This window comes from Bacillus rossius, chromosome 14 (genome assembly GCF_032445375.1).
Source record: "Bacillus rossius redtenbacheri isolate Brsri chromosome 14, Brsri_v3, whole genome shotgun sequence".
Lineage (NCBI taxonomy): Eukaryota > Metazoa > Arthropoda > Insecta > Phasmatodea > Bacillidae > Bacillus > Bacillus rossius.
The window spans coordinates 8549155-8566741 of NC_086341.1; positions in this window are offsets into that span (position 1 = coordinate 8549155).

Genomic DNA, 17587 nt, shown 5'->3' on the forward strand with positions numbered 1-17587 from the left:
TTTCCGTTGCCCGACGCTCCTAGCGACCCCTACGCCTCTCTCTCCAGAGGATAACTTCCCACATCTGAAGTGCGTGAGGAGGGAGGGAGGGAGGGGGAGGAGTTATCAACCTCCTAACCCCCTCCCTTTTCTTCAACTTGGCCATTTCCCCGATTTCGCCGCCTGGGAATGGAACGGACGCCTTGTCCATAGGCATCATGGTCTTCGAATACGCAATGCGTGTAGCCTAAGTACAGGCGCTTAGTAAACACCTCCGGAAAAAACGTTCAAGCAATCTCCATACTCGAATCGAAAATGATGGTTACCTTTTTTTTTTCGGGACCAAAAGTGTTTCATTTTGGTTGATTTAACGAAAACGTGAGTCAACAATTACAGCAAAAAGTTAAAAAAAAAAAAAAGTAACTGGTTTGATTCCCAGGCGGCGAAATTCTATGCAAAGAGGGTAAATAAACAAGTAGAGCGTTGTGAAAAGTGCTTACAACTGAATGGTGACTTTGTGAAAATGTGATGTAGATATGTAGTGGTCAAAAACATTTTTTTTCGCGGGTTTATTAATTTTAAATGCCAAATGATTTTTAATGTTCATATTTCTCCTGCATCCCCAGCGAACGGAGTACGCCTGTTTGTTCTCTGCGTGCGTGACACAACTGCTCAGCGTGTTGCCTATACTTGCAGGCGACGCCAAGTCTGGGACCGGTATTGACAGGAGGGCGATGCTTTCCAATTTCTGGTAGAGAATTATCCAAGGGACGTACGACAGGGTGAGCGCTTCCACGATGAATATCGATCAATCGTCGTAAACCTGCAAGACTGCAGTGCATCTCAGAGCAAAAGTGGGCATTTTTTTAATGGTCTCTGTCTGTCTGCAACTGCGCAAAACAGAACTTGTCACAACGTGTCGCAGAGCCAAACGTACTGAAGTCAAAAATTGAGCAGTTTTTGATCTATTGAGAACTAGATGACATTTTCGCGCTTTTCGACGACAGTCCACAGGCAGAACACTCATTATACGTGCCCTTTGCGTCGGTACGCCATTGCCACGTTTAGAACGAAAAGGAAAAAACCAAATCGTATTTTGAAAATCAGCTTATTTAAAATAAATCGCTAGAGTAAATATGAAAAAGGAATGAGCTTTTGGACATACGCCATTGCTAAGCACATGCATTTCTGTAGAAGAAAACTACAAAAATCCCAAAAGACAAAAACACAAATTAAGCAAAAAAATTGCTGTTGTCAACAGACGTACATGTGCTTAGCAATGGGGTAAGTCCAAAAGCTTACATAAAGTCATGCACTCCCATTGCACAAATCTTTCAAAGATAATATCAAAATGGAAGAAATATAAACAAAAAGAAAACACCAATTTGGGTTCAACAGTTTTTAAAAACCTTCAAATAAGTATTGATTTAACAAACAGGGGGGACAAATCTGAAGCATTCTCAAGTAAAACCGCGCGACCCCAGAGTTTTGCGCGTAAGTTTTAACCGATACAAGTCATCTCTGGATAGGGTGATTTTATTTGGTATACTGCCCATATTTTGGCCTATATGCATGCAGTGTGCAGAAAACATTTAAAATATACAGAAAAGTTTTCCATAAAAAATTGGTTGTCTGTAAAGTCGGTTTACGGACGATAGTTTGTGACAACGTCATAACAAAACATTGATGAAATGATTGCATACTTTTATGAATAAAATTGAATAATTTTTATTGAATTATCACTAGTTTGTTTGGATAAAAAGAAGGAGTGAAATGAAATCTACAACTTAATTGATAAATTTACTTTTATTTGCACTCATTAATTAAAATATGTTTATTACTTTAACGAACAGATTATTTTAACTATAACTTTTATACATGTTTGCTATTTAACTTCTTCCGATCTGTGTTGTTCTTTTAAGGATAGGACGATGATAGGAAAAGTAGGAAACTAATGGGAGTGTTTCAAGTTTAATGTGCCTCGAAAAAGTCAAATCGATGGTGGTTCCAATCGAGTGGAAAAGAGATAGATGCGGCCGCAAGCGTACAATGAGCGTAACGGGACACAGCGTAACAGGACTATGTGCGTAACGGGACACTTTCGTGCGTGCAGCCGGCGTTCATCGATTTATTAGACGTTGTCACGTCAAAAACATAGTTTTGACGTTTATGTCCATCAACAACTCCGTTCCACAGTCACGATTTAGCGCCTGTGGTGGCAAAGACGAGTACAGAAATACTGGATAATCGTTGCCATAGAAACAAAGGAAGCATGGTAAACAACGCCACAGCCGTTGCCATGGAGAATGTTGGGACAATGTGGGCGACAATCGCTATCAAAAAAATCGCTTGGATTTGTATACGGGTCTAGGCCCACTGACTCCGCGCTATGCGACGTACAGACGGACAAACTGTCAAATTTTAATTTTCTTTCGAACCATATCATCGGAACTCACAAAAAAAATTCTAAAGAATTCTGCGAGGTTTTAGTTAACCCTAAAAATGTTATGTACCGGTGGTTGTTAAAAAAAAGTATCATTTTGGAATATGTTCCTTCTTGCACGCCACACGAATGTGGAAACTGATGGCAATAAACAGTATCATTGAAATAAAGTTTATATACCCTTCCGTAAATGTTTTCCCAATTGTGACATAGGATCTTTTGGTTTTGAAGTACATAAGGAACATATGGTTGTAATTGTGATGTATTCTTGAGTGAAAAGTAAAACCTTGAGAAGTGCACTTTGCGAGAGTTTTCGCCAATTTTGTGTCTTGAGCTTTCAGACGATGACTTAGTCGACGCAACACTTTTACTCACAATCACATCTCGTCAAACTGAGTCCAGCAGTGCCAACCTCGTGAGAAGAAGTTTCCCTCAGGCTCTTTCTCTGGCGATGGAGATTGTTCGTTATACACTGTAATTTTTTTTTAATAGAACAGAAATATTAATGTAAAATTACCGATATTTGTAGATTTGTACATTTACGCGAAAACAACTGTATCAATACAAAATAATGTTCACAGTGATACTGGGCTCGCATTCTTACCCGGAAATTTATGCTTTGTGTTGTCCCAGTACCTACATTAGTTATTACAAGTAACACTCCAGTATTAATTGTGCACATTAATCAGCACATAAACCAAAATAAAGTCCAGTTATTAAATATTCCATTATCTTTTCCGTGGTTTAAAAAATTGTGCTTGAATGAAACGTAATTTGAAATACAAAATTATCTCCCAATTTTCGTGATAAATACTCAGTCTCATCTCCGAAAACTGTATTTCATATATTTGCAAAAATAACCATAGTCGTTTTTTGTACAAATGTGCAATATCTTTCTTGTAGTGTTACAAACTATTACTTGGCGACCGGTTTCCAAAGGAGTTTTTTGTAAAAGTACAGAAGATATATTTTTTTCCCCTGGGTGGGAATTTCAGTTCGTCCAAGCTACCTGAGCGACGAGCCGGAACATTCGCAATGTAAGTATTTGCAAAGATAAACGCACAATCAGCTTCAGGAGAGACCGGACATTGTTTATTCAGCGCAAAGACTGCTTTTACGACCTAGCCGAGGAACACGGAACACATCAAAAGCAATTGCTGATGTTTCACGGAGATAAAGACTTTCGTAATTTTCTATAGAATATTATTTTTTAGGGTGTTTTTTTTACCCCCTCGGGTATAATTTGAGCCGCTGGTAAATATCTCTCTCCGCGAATTTTATTTTGGCGCGATGGCTGTTTTGTTTTTTGCTCACTTAACTTGTTTATCTTCGTTTAACCGCTCCGCCAGGAAGTATCTGGAATTGTTATTACAAGCACTGCTTGGTCGACGTCGTATTGCTCTATTAGTAAAGCAATAGAGATGTTAAAAAAAACATCGTTTGCTTGTATCGTCGCAACTAGCTTATGGACAGTGGCAAACATTCTGTAAACATTAAACTGTAACTAATGGTGCAACCTAGCCTGGCAAACATTTCTCACAGTTTCCTTACTCGGTTGTCCTGATGTCACTGGTCGTAATGTTGCTTGTCTTGGCTAGGTCGTCAAACGCCAGATGTTGGCGCGCCATTTACAAACCCAGCTCAAGATTTCATTTAAAGTGCCGACGAGGAGGGGCGCGATTTGAACGAAAAGGAAAAAAATCTAAATCGTATTTTGAGAACCAACTTATGAAAAATAAATTGTTAGAGCTAATATGAAAGGGAAGAAATAAAAACCAAACTGGTGACTACATAGAAAAGTAGCTAAGGCATCATTTGTTTTGAAAAATAAGTTTTGTTTCTTTATTATTTAAAATATAAAAAATAAACAATCCACACTTTTAGAATGACACTCGTGTGAGTATATATGTGTGTGTTGAAATTGGGAGTTTGGATTACGTTTAATGCGTAAACCACACCTTGATTAGTCAACCAGCATAAAATCCCAATACAAATATATAGAGACCGGAAAAAATTCGCGGATTTATTTCGCGAGAGGCTAAAATTAAAATACCCATACCTTTTAGCTTCTTTTTTTTAATGGCTCACTGTTAATCTGGACAAATTTAGGCTAATGAGAAACCCTGGACCAATGAAGTGTAGAATCACATGCGAACCAGTTTAGACGATTTACAAGTCAGTAGTAGCCAATGACTTGGCGTTATTTGCCCGAGTATTGGAGCATTGTGTAGTGTATCCTGAAGGTCACCGAAACCGTGAATTTTTTTCCAGTCCCTCAAATAAATATAAAAATATTTTAATAATTGTTATTTAAAAACATGTTTAATTACATAATATAAAGAAGACCTTTTCTCCCAGACGTAACTTGTTCGCTGCTCTGATGTTCTTAACGGTGGGGAGGGAGGAAACAAACATAATAGAAGGGAAGGGGGGGAGAAATGCTTTCAGCGCATGCGAAACGTGTGTGTACGACGCCTCTCTTCCCCGTCAAAAGGAACTAACTCCTTTTTTCTTTCCCATCTCCTCTTCCGTATTTCTCATTCCTCTCCTGACCGCGCGTGTCTCGCGCAGCTAGTCATTCATCACTCTCTCTCTCTCTCTCTATCTCTCTCTATCTCTCTCACTCTCTCTCACTCTCTCTCACTCTCTCTCACTCTCTCTTCGCCCCTTCTTCACGAACCCGTGTCGACCCCGCTATTCGGCCAGCCGGGGATGACCCGTGTTTAATGTATGAAGAGTAAACAAGATGGATGGCGTCCGAAATATATCGACCAACGCCATTTCACTCTTTCCTCCTTCCTCCTTCGTCCTTCTGCCATCTCTTCGAACACCCCCCCCCTTCCCCCTTCGCTCCACGATTCTCGCACGCGAGTGTGCGAAAATAACGGGACTCTTCACGGGCTTCAAAGGTTCTCCGTAGCTGCAGCTGCGAGAGAGATCGCCCCAGTTTTCTGAATCGTGAGTCGTCCGTCAAGGGGGGGGGGGGGAGGGTGTGTGACGTTTCAAAGATGACGGCCGCCGCTCTTGAAGTCGGACGATCTGCGGTTCACCTCCTCCTTTATCCTCCTTTATCCTCCTCTTCCCTCCTTCTTCACCAGCCCCTCCCCCCAATCCGCGAGACTCATGAAGTCTTCCTTTCGGCGGATTGATTCACAGGATCTAAAGAAGGAACTTGCCAACTTAGCTAGTTGTCTGCTTTAACTAGCCAACTTTACAGTGTGAATAATAAAAGTTAACCCGTTCAAAAATTGTCGCTACATAAGTCGCTCAAATATTCTCCCCCCCCCCCCCCCTTTCCAAAGAAAGTATATGTTTGATTTTATTTTGAATTGTTATCAATAGTAGGGTTATTTATGATTGCGTAGAAAAAAAACTTCTAATAATTGGGTGTAGGCTAGGGTTTTACAAACTTTTGAAGAAAAAAATGCTAAAACTCGAAAACTATTTCAGAACAGCGATTAAATTGCCTATAAACTGTTCTCGTCTTGACATTGAGTTATGCGACTTCCTGTATAGCGGGGAATAAAATTAATGGGTGGCAGGGAATGGCCAGAAGCAAGAAGAATTTTTTTTTTTTTGGTCAAGGAACATGTGTACGGAAAACGAAGCACAGCGATGTTTGTAAGTTCCAACTGCAACGCGCGAAATTTGAAATTGGCGGGCTTCAGGGGGCTACTCCATTGGCTGAGATGACGAGCGATCGCATGACAGTGGCGTTCAAACTCCTCGCGAGAAGTATGCGACGTGACGGGCGCAGAAGTTCAGAGTTGGTCAAACGCTATATATAAATAATTATATAAAATAATTCTATATAACTAATTATATATCATTATATGTATAACTAATTATATCATTATATGTATAACTAATTATATATTATATATTATATATAACTAATTTTATATCATTATATATATAACTAATTATATATTATACATAACTAATTATATATAATTATATATAATTATATAACTAATTATATATAATTATATAACTAATTATATATCATTATATATAACTAATTTTATATCATTATATATATAACTAATTACGTATAACGTGTGTCCCCTGCGAATAATCACACGGTGATTTTTTTCTTTAATTATCACATGTAATAAAAAAGGGTTATCAGTCGTGAAGTAGTTATTGATTGTGATAGAATGGATGACTTTGATAATGTATGTGGTACATTAGTAGGGTTGGTAGAAATGGAAGCACACTTTATGTACGTTGGTTGCACTTGGTTGTGGGAAAATGTGGTTTTATTGCTGTGCAGGTTTCACCGACTCCCGCCATTGTAGTGAGATAAAAATATGTATCATAAGCTCTTAAACACAAAAAAAAGTTTAATCAAATTCGCTCCAGTAGGTTTTTACGCGATACTTGAACAGACACGGAACAATTTAAAAAAAAATCAGTAATAAACGATTTTTATTCAAAATATTTTTAACTTAATAATAAAAAATCTATATAATTACAGCACATTTATATGGATTAACTGCGTGGTTTTGGCTAAAGAGGGATAAATACATTTGAGTTATTATTCTGCTAGTATCTATGATTATACTGGTTGAATAATTCGTTAACTTAAGGTATATTTAAATGCGTTAAATAAAAAAAAAAGAGAAATGGGCAGTTGGGGTAGGTGCCGTAGAATTCTCGTGAAAAAACTTCGGGATAAATTCATAACAAGTGTTTCGTATTAGTATGTAATTTAATTATCAATCTCTTTAATAGGTATAATGTTTACACAGAGTAGTCGATGTTCACTTACATTCTGGCGAACATTTCAATTGTCTCACTTTGGGTCCGCTAAACCAGTTTCCACGCTGCACCAGTTTATAACTTTACACATAAGCTAATTAGTAACGATCACGCATGCCCCTACACTGGTGCGATGACGTCACAGGGAAAACAATCACTGCTCGACAAACACGTACAGACAAGATATATCCGCTGTGAGCTCAACCGTCATTAGCCTCGTAGTCATTAGCAATTAAAATGTGACGGTATTTTGTCGCGAGAAAGTTCGGCCGGCCATCTCTGTCTGTAACGAGCTAGTTAGACGTTTACATGTTAAAACGTGTTCATTAAAAAAAAGGAACTACTACGTGATAACCTCTCCAAAGAGCTCTAAACTAGGGCCCTCTCGTAATTGTTCCACGTCACACTGTCTTCTCTATCTCCCCCCCTCCACTCCACCCACCTCCTCCGTTAACGGTCGCGGGCGCGACAACTCTTGTTTCCGTCTTTACGTCCGCGGTGTAGCGTCGCCGGGGTGCATTGTGGGAGGTGGGGAGGTTTGAAGTCATATTCCGGGGCACATACCGCCGTCCGCAGCGATTACCCCTCCTCCCGCCAACCACTTCCCCCCCTCCCCCTCCTCCTTTCACTCCCCCTCCCCCCTTTTGCTCCCCCTCCCCCACCACAGTCTCCCTCCTCACCAACCCACCCCCCTCCCCCCCTCCATAGCTTTTATCATCTTCCACCGCGGTCCCTGAAGCAGGGGTGAACAACCTTGTCGTCCGCGGGCCACGAGTTATGGAACATAGAACAAGGAAGGAGGTATATAAGTGCGAACCTTACGGCGGGAACTGAAACTATGTGACTATCTGTGGTACAAGCCCGGAACTACTAGCAAAAAAAAACCTAGGGAAAGAGGTTTAACTCAAAACATTTACACTATAAATGCTAATTTAACTAATGGCGTGGTAAAAAATGTTTAAACTGTGTGAAAAAAAAACAACAAATAATAACAGTTTTAATAATAAAAAACGCATATATATATAATGTGTAGGGGAAATAAAGTTTCTGGTGTGCCACACCACAAAATATGTGACTACCAAGATGAAGTAAATTAATTTTCACTGATTTTTTTTTGCCTGATATTAGCTTGAGCATTGGTTTTCACAATGAATGTAGCGTTGTTAGCAATATATAATGAAAGATGCTATCTAGCGGGTGGGTTCAAAACTACTTCAACTACAGTTCGGCAGTTTCTCCTCGTGGTTTTGAAGCTGTTTGTCGCTATATCCACAGAGAGGGTGTTTATTCTAAAGCTGTCGTCGCCTTTATTAGCAAAACAAACTGTAGCTTTATCAAGACTAATGCTAGAAGTATGCTTATTAGCTTGAAAGTAACTTTCTAGAGAGAATTATAAAAAATTGCTAAAATGCAGTGAGTGTTGTTAAAAAAATATGTTAACACTTCAGGTAGGAATTATCGTTAAACTTCATTGTAAAAAAATATTTTACTGTCCACGCGAGAAATGGTTGTAGGGGTTGTCTCATTTTTGAATGAAATCATTAAAATGACAAGCATTGCACAACTACTCCATAACCGCAAGCAAATATTAAAATTTTACACAAAATTACTATATTTTTCTTTATTTTTCCTTCTGTTTAATGCTATTAATTAACCACTTACCACGTATCTTAATAATAATGTCTCACCTAGGTAAATTATACCTTTAAAAATCGCATGAAAAAAGTATATTCATAGTCAAATTTAATGTGTGACTTCAGCTTATGTAGTTTGTAATCGATTGTATTTCACTAAATATTATGAACTTTGCCCGAATTTCTATTACCATTAATTAGTTTATGACCCTAACATTCTAGGTAGATTTCTAAGGAAGACTACCTTATTGTAATCATTTTTGTTGGGTTTTTAATGGCACTAAGCATTCTCAGTTCATAACTATCCTAGTAGGCACTAAATAAAATCCGTTAAAAAGCTACTGTAAACCGTCTAGATATTAACAAATTCGTCAAACAAATTTTGATACGATTTCGCATTACTGCAAAGTGAAGGGAAAATAGAGGTTGGACAAAAAAATATAATTTATCCCTTAGTATAAACTGTATCAAATCCATTCAGCGTTATTGTAATGTTTTTAAATATCCTCTAAAACTTGTCTGAAACAATGTTATGCCATGTAAAAAGTTGACTAAAATGAGATCGCAGTTATAAATATTACTACTTAAAACAACTTATTGAGCCTGGTCAAAATTGATGCAAATCTTCTAAATATTAACAAAATCTTTTTGACGGGACAACGTCTAATAAATCGATGAACGCCGGCTGCACGCACGAAAAAGTGTCCCGTTACGCGCATTGTCCCGTTACGCGCATTGTCCCGTTACGCGCATTGTCCCGTTACGCTGTGTTCCGTTAAGCTCATTGTACGCTTGCGCCGCATCTATCTCTCTTCCACTCGATTGGAACAACCATCGATTTGACTTTTTCGAGGCACATTAAATTTGAAACACTCCCATTCGTTTCCAACTTTTCCTATCATCTTCTTATCCTTAACAGAATAAAACAGATTGGAAGAAGTTAAATAGCAAACATGCATAAAAGTTATAGTTAAAATAATCTCTTCGTTAAAGTAATAAACATATTTGAATTAATGAGTGCAAATAAAAATAAATTTATAAATTAAATTGTAGATTTCATTTCACTCCTTCTTTGTATCTATAACAAATAATGATAATTTAATAAAAATGATTCAATTTTATTCATAAAACTATGCAATCATTTCATCAATGATTTGTTATGACGTCACTTTAAACTATCGTTCGTAAACCGACTTTACAGACAACCGATTTTTTTTAATGGCAGTTTTATTTCGTATTTTAAAACGTGAACTTAACTTTTTACCGTGACTATTTTAGTTCACCAAATATATTCCAGGGTAGTTTCACTATCATAAAGTTAGCATTTGGCACGCCAATACGTTTGGTATGTCCCTTAGCCAAATGTTTACGGAAGCGACTATGTACGGGTCTGCGTTGTTTGCGCGTGGGTCCGCCATCTTGTTTACACATCATTTCAGTTCATCGACTTCCGTTCCACTTTCACTAAATCACTCTTGAGCAGACGCTGTGTAGAGCTGGATAATATGTTTACGTATTTGAAAGAAGGGAAAAAAAAAATTGGTTGTCTGTAAAGTCGGTTTACGGACGATAGTTTAACGTGACAACGTCATAACAAGACATTGATGAAATTATTGCATACTTTTATGAATAAAATTGAATAATTTGTATTTTAATAATAAAAGAATAAATACATGAAAATATACTAGTAATCAGATTTTTAAAATGCAAGAATAATTAACATTTATTGCCCGAAAATGTTGTTGTAATAAACAATGAAAACCACATTTAAATTTTCACTTCACTTCATAAACAGTCGGCGAAACAGTTCACGTGTAGATGACTTGTAATTAATTTTAAAAACTGGCGTTTAGCTATAAAGTTTAAATATAATTATGAACAAGTTTTCATATAAATAAACTGTAATGAAATATCTATCATCAATTATATGAATCACCATAATTTTTTTAGTCAATTGTAACATTAGCTATTATTACTGCACTCGCCGACAGCGTAACGTAACAATGAGCGTAACGGGACACAGCGTAACGGAACAATGAGCGTAATGGGACACAGCGTAACGTAACAATGAGCGTAACTGAACAATGTACGTAACGGGACACTTTTTCGTGCGTGCAGCCGGCGTTCATCGATTTATTAGACGTTGTCACGTCAAAAAAAAAAACACGTGGCGTGTGTGAGCGAGCATTCAGGTGGTTGGTCACCCCTGTCCCGCAGCTAATACTGGCGGGACGCGGTCATAACCCCGTATGCGTGTGTCGTACCTCGACCCACGCGCGTTGCTTTATGAATACCGCTGTCACATTTAGGTGACGGCACGAATAGCCGTAAAGAACCAGGGAGGAAGGGGGTGGGGGAAATGTTGGGAAGGGGTTCTGAAATTGCATGAGTGGAGGGGAGTGGGGCGGTAGACAGGGGCGTGAATGAAAAATGATTGGCGGGTCTCGTGTGTTCTCTCACAGAGCCGGCACGTTTTTTTTATTTTTTAAAACGAATGGCCACGCGTTTCGGGCTAATTATTACACCCCCGCGCCGCTGACGTGTCTCGGATAGACGGTGATGGTGGTGGGGGGGAATAAATTATAAAATAAAACAAACAAACTTGATGTTTCCACATCCCCCCCCCCCCTTAACATCCCCAAAACGCAGAACCACGTCCTAATCTCTCGCCGGCTGATTACGATTTCATCTCTATGTAAAATGCGCGGTCAGAAATGTTTTAGAAACTGTTTCACAACGCGAATGAATCCTTTCGGAAAATGGCTGACCAAAAAAATATCTAGAATTTTTTAAAAGTGAAACTTCTTTTCCTGAGTGGGACTTATATTTTGATCGCACTTTTTTGAATAGACATTTCCAATAGGGTTATGTATCATACTTTTAGCCATCATAAACCTATTAATTCATTCTTGGATTCCTTCGATAACAAGGACGGATACTATTAAATAAAAGGTATATTTTCAACGCATGATTACGTGTGTTTAAAATATAATAATACTCTTTACTCTTTCCTATTTCTCTTAACCATGAAGTTTCACTTTTAAGGCGGGTGTCGGCGTTATTATATTTCTTGCCACACAGCAAAGCCGCGAAGTTGATGAAGTCGGCTGTACAACTAGAACAGATTTAATTGAGGATAAAACTTCATGTTATCTTCCGGGTATAACTGGCGGTCGTAAAGTATACCGTATCTTATATTTTACATTACACTTAATTTACTAGCTATTGGTGCAAAATTTCTTAGATATTTGAGTAACACAAGTACAGGGGTACAGGGATTACAAGACGTACAGGGAGAAAGTATATATATAGAGTATATTGAGTACTAGCTGCCCGACCCGGCTTCGCACGGTTATACTAATCGAAAAAGAAATAAGCCACATCTCCCATTTACAGTAATGGTATAAAAAAAAATTAAGTGAAAATTTATTACAATGCTGTATAATGTACCGGAGAGAAAATGAATAGCACCGATGGTTTCCCGACTCGTGCACGCAACGTACAACTGATGTACCCGTACTTCGCTACGGCAGTCTACAGGCAGATCACTCTTGCGCCGCTCATTGTACATGCCCCTCCTTGTGAGTACGCCACTGCCGCGCGATGCCCGTTGCCATGGAGACGCAGAAGGCATGAACAATGCAAAATCCTGTTCTCATGCAGACAAAGTACCCACTGTTGCCTGGTTTTAACCACCCATGGGATCTAATTTTCGGAAAGTGTCATCCTGCGTAACATAAGGAACATTACTGTGAAGTTTCAAGTCTGTAAAATATATATACTTGGAAAAAAAAGGGGCAATTTTTGATATTTATTTGATATTTAAAGTACCCGCAATATTTCAACGGTGATGAGGACTGCACTAACAATGAAATAGTCGTTGCCATAGAGACGAATGAAGCATCAACAAAGCAACAGCCGTTGTCATGGTGATTTCCTACCAAAAACTGGAAATTTTGATATATTACGCCCCCGAAACTCCCCTTGGGATCGGATTTCCGCAGAATCCGTTCTTAGTGAGCGTCTACATCACAAAATGAGTAACTATGCTAAATTTCAAGTTAATCGGGTGTATAGTTTTAGAGATCTCGAGATGAGTGAGTCAGTGTATGTATATATATATAAAGTCCTTGTCAGAATTGTAACGGGAGAGGAAAATTATTGATTGACCGAAAAATGAAAATTAATTAAAAATAATAAAAATAATTCTAGTAAAAGAAAAAAAATTAAACACAGAGAGAGGAAAAAAAACTATAATTTAGGTTTGCGATTTAAAGTGATAAAAAGTATTTAAATACTAATTGAACTCTTATGAGGGTACTGATTGCTTCGTTGTTAATATCACATGGGTGTTTTTTACTTGTATGGGAAAATTAAGAATGATAAGGCATCTAGTGCGTGGCAACAATGTTAATAGGCAATAGGAAATAAACTTCTAGCGCCTGCGGCATTGTCAATACACACTTCGTACGTGTACTGAATGTTGTATCTAACCCCCTCCAACGCATTTGATTCTAAATTGGACTTTTAGTATGGATACCTAATGTTATTGATAAAAGAATACAGCCTATAGCCTTCCTCGATAAATGTACTATCCAACACTGAAAGAATTTTTCAAATCGGACCAGTGGTTCCTGAGATTAGCGCGTTCAAACAAACAAACAAACTCTTCAGTTTTATAATATTAGTATAGATAGGAAGTACAGGCGCATAAGAATACAGAGTAAATGCGGTACAGGGGATAGAGAATTACAGAAAGTATAGAGTACTGGGGTTTGCTGTTTACAAGAACAGGGAGAACAGAAGGTCCAGGGAGTAAAGAAATAAAGGTAGTATATGGAGTTCAGGCGTTGACATGGAATATATGGATACATGGAATACAAATGGCACAGGAAGTATATGGAGTAAAAATACTGGGAGTATAAAATACTGGGAGAAAAAAAATACTGTAAGTAAAAATATAATGTACGTAAAAAAATACTGTACGTAAAAAATAATTTAAATAAAATACTACTGAAAGTAAAATAATACTGGAAGTAAAAATAATACTGGAAGTAAAAGAATAATACTGGAAGTAAAAAAATAATACTGGATGCAGGTGGTCCGTGGAACTCTAGTGGCGTGAATGCATTTTTTTCATCCACTCCCGGCTGCAGAGGGTAAAGTTCTCGTAAATTCCGCAGTACTTTGAAATACTCACAAAACACCTGAATTCCGATTGGTGGGATTTTCTGGCTTCCTTTTTTTTAAAAAAAACAAACCTTCCTGCTTTCTCTCTCTCTGGAACCCAAGGCGAGCGCCTTAACGCGAATATGGATGAAGGAAGCCCTGCGTAACGAACAGTTGCTTCTCTGCGGGGGAAGAAGAAGAAGAAGAAGAAGAGGAGGGGAAGTGTCTGTGAAGAAGAATGAAGAGCGCGCGAGGGAGACGCGGGAAGGCTGAGGAGAGAAGGGGGAGGAAGAGAGATAAAGCAAAGGGGGTTCTGGGAGAGAACTTCGTGCTAGGACCTCGAAGTGGCGCAGAACGGAACAAAATTAGGGCCGTGTGGGCGAGAGAGGGGGGAGGGGGGAGGTTGGAGTTAAGGGATCTCCTTTCGATTCCCGATGCCGACTACGAGAAGAGATTCCTCTCTTCCTCCTCTGACAATCCAGTCACTCCTTCACCGGTCGGTCACGGGGAGGTTGGGGGGGGGGGGGGAGAGGGTTTGGGTTGCCGTGTCGTTGACGAATAACTCGTCTTGTATTGAATTAGATTCTTTTTTTTATTCCCCTCATCCCCTCCTCGTACCAACCACTACCTAACCCCCCCCCCTCCCGGTCCTACAGCTTCCGGGATAAATAATTGGGTCGACGCCCCCGGTTGGCCCGAAAAGAAAGAGAAAAGTGGGGTAGAAAACCCCAGAGTTATCAATCTTATTTTCAATTATTCCCTCTCCGGCCTCTTTTTTTTTTCTCTCATAGTTTTTTTTTTTATTCCCTGAGTCCCGCGTTAATGGGTCGAGTTGGCAATCCTGCCGCCCTCACGGCTTATCGGATAGGAGCGAGTCGACCTGTGGCTCGCGACTTGCGACGTCCAAGTCGAAGACAACTTAAGACGCGAGTAAATACCTTCTTTAAGGGCGGTAGGTTGGTTGCCTGTATCGTCCGGGTCATAGGTGGATAAAAAAATCTGCACGCAAACTACGCTCTGACTTTTTTTTTCGTGCCAACACGATGTTGTAGGATAAATGCGTCTACAGAAGTGTTGATTGAGTTGTTTGAAGTCGTTGCGCGTCATGACAAATCGTAGCACGCTTCAGGCGAAGTTCTGGACTGCCACATTCTAGTGCATCGGACGCGACTAGCAATGGAAGAGCTAGTGCAATAGAGGAGCTAGTGCGTACTTGAAAGATTCTGTGGGACATTACAAGCACAAAGGACTTTCAGGAAGCAACATTCGAGGGGCGAAGCTTGGGAGGCAATCCGTTAAGAGAGAATTTGAAAGAAAATTCGGGTTTGTCTTACATTTATAAGGATGCAAGCAGCTTGGCTTCTGGGTAGTAGCCGCGTACTTGGGCAAATAATTCACAAACGTTTTGGTCGACAATGCGGTCGCCATCATCAGGGAGCAGTTACCTACTGACTTAACCTACTGACTGAGTAGGTAACTGCTCCCTGATGATGTTGGCGACTGCAATGTCGACCGAAACGTTTGCGGAATTATTCCGCCTTGGACGCGGCTACAACCCAGAAGCCAAGCTACTTCGGGCAGTGGCCGTGAAAGCCTGCTAACATTATTAATTTATAGGATGCACCCACTTCTTCTTTTTTTTTACCGCGAGGAGCTGACGTGATACACACCACTGCTGCAACACTTTCAGCCATTATACAATACGGTGCCTCCTGCAAAGTATCCACACGCTGTCTTGACGACGCAAGGAAACATCTGAACAACGCAGACATCTGCCGGGATATGACATGACCACGTTGACACGAGACGTCAGCGGCTTTTGTACGAAGCTTGAGGCTCAGATTTTCATGTGCATACGTCATTGTACGTCATGGTGGAACCACAAGAATGAGCAAGAAAGATGAATCCACAAACACACACCAAAAAAAGAAAAAAACAGCTGAAATCAGCCTATCACAAATTTTAAACGCACTGACAGCACGGAAAGAATTTCGCGGAAGGAATTTGTCGGGGGAAAAAATAATATCACGCCACAGACAAACAACAGGATGACAACAGCGAGAGGGAAGCCTTCATTTCACAGACGAGAGAGTCACACCCGAAGTTCCCCGAAGTTCATGCTCGCTTTCTTTTTTCCCCTTTCTATCTCATTGTATAAACCAGTGTGATATTTAATTTTGCGGTAGATTAGGATAGGTTAGCTACATTATAAATACTTTAAAACATTGTGGATGGTTGGTTATATTAGGTAAGTATAGCTGCATTAAAAATACTGTAAAATCATTTTATGGTTGCTTAGCAAATAACTTTTTAATATGTTGCTATCCAGGGCTATGAAACCGTTTACATGATTTCACAGTATCTTTAATGTAATAGCTATCCTAACCAAATCAACCGTCCACAATGTTTTAAAGTATTTATAATGTAGCTAACCTAACCTAATTGACCATCAGTTATCATGAGTTACAATGAACAAAAAAAAAACCGAAGATGCACGATCGGGCGTTTGGCTCTCTCGTCTGTGAAAAGATGGCTTCCCACAACGAGACAGTTCGTGACAAGAACATAAAATACAAACGGCAATCTTGGATAGCACAGCGATAGCACAGACAAATCCAGACAGACATATCTTGCCCAAATTCCTCGCATGCGCTGAGCTCACTTCTTCGTTGGTTTCGTCCAGATGGCGGACCCGCGTCTGGCGCCATTAACTCGTATATAGTCACTTTCGTGAACATCGCGGGACACACCAAGCGTGTTGGTGTGCCGAATGAAACTATGATAGCGAAACTATCTGTACACTTTGATGGTCATAACAAGAAATAAACCCAACTTTTTTTTTTGGTGTGACAACGTCTAATAAATCTATGAACGCCGGCTGCACGCACGAAAAAGTGTCCCGTTACGCACATTGTTCCCGTTACGCTGTGTCCCGTTACGCTCATTGTACGCTTGCGCCGCACCGACAAAAGTGAAAACTGAAAACTTTGTTTATAAATGTGTAATATGAAATAATTTCTACGTCAAATGTACGTAGAAAATGAATCTGATTACTAGTATAATTTCAGGTATTTATTCTTTTATTATTAAAATAAAAATGATTCAATTTTATTCATAAAAGTATGCAATCATTTCATCAATGTTTTGTTATGACGTTGTCACGTTAAACTATCGTCCGTAAACCGACTTTACAGACAACAAATTTTTTTAAAAAGTACCTGAGAAAATTAGGAAAGGCCGGTCTATTTTTTGTGCGATGGCGCTGCTATCTCTAGTATTTTTGCAGTTAACATTTGTATCGATGGTTGCGAAACTTCTCGATAGAATGCGTTGGAACAAGTTTCTAGCCTCGCGCAGGGCACCGTTTATTAAGATGGCTGCCGTTGTGTTTCCTTAACTTGTGGATTCGGTTTGAAAAAATTGTTTGGAATACGGGCCCGCGAGTTAGGTCACAGTCGTGTCCCAACAAGGCAGCGCTTATTCGCTACCTTACCCGAACGTCTTGGAATATATTCTCCTTTAACACCCCCCCCCCCCCCCAATTCACAGGCCTCACAGTTAAGCCCGTTTTCAAAATAGCGACCCTCTCTTTCCCCCT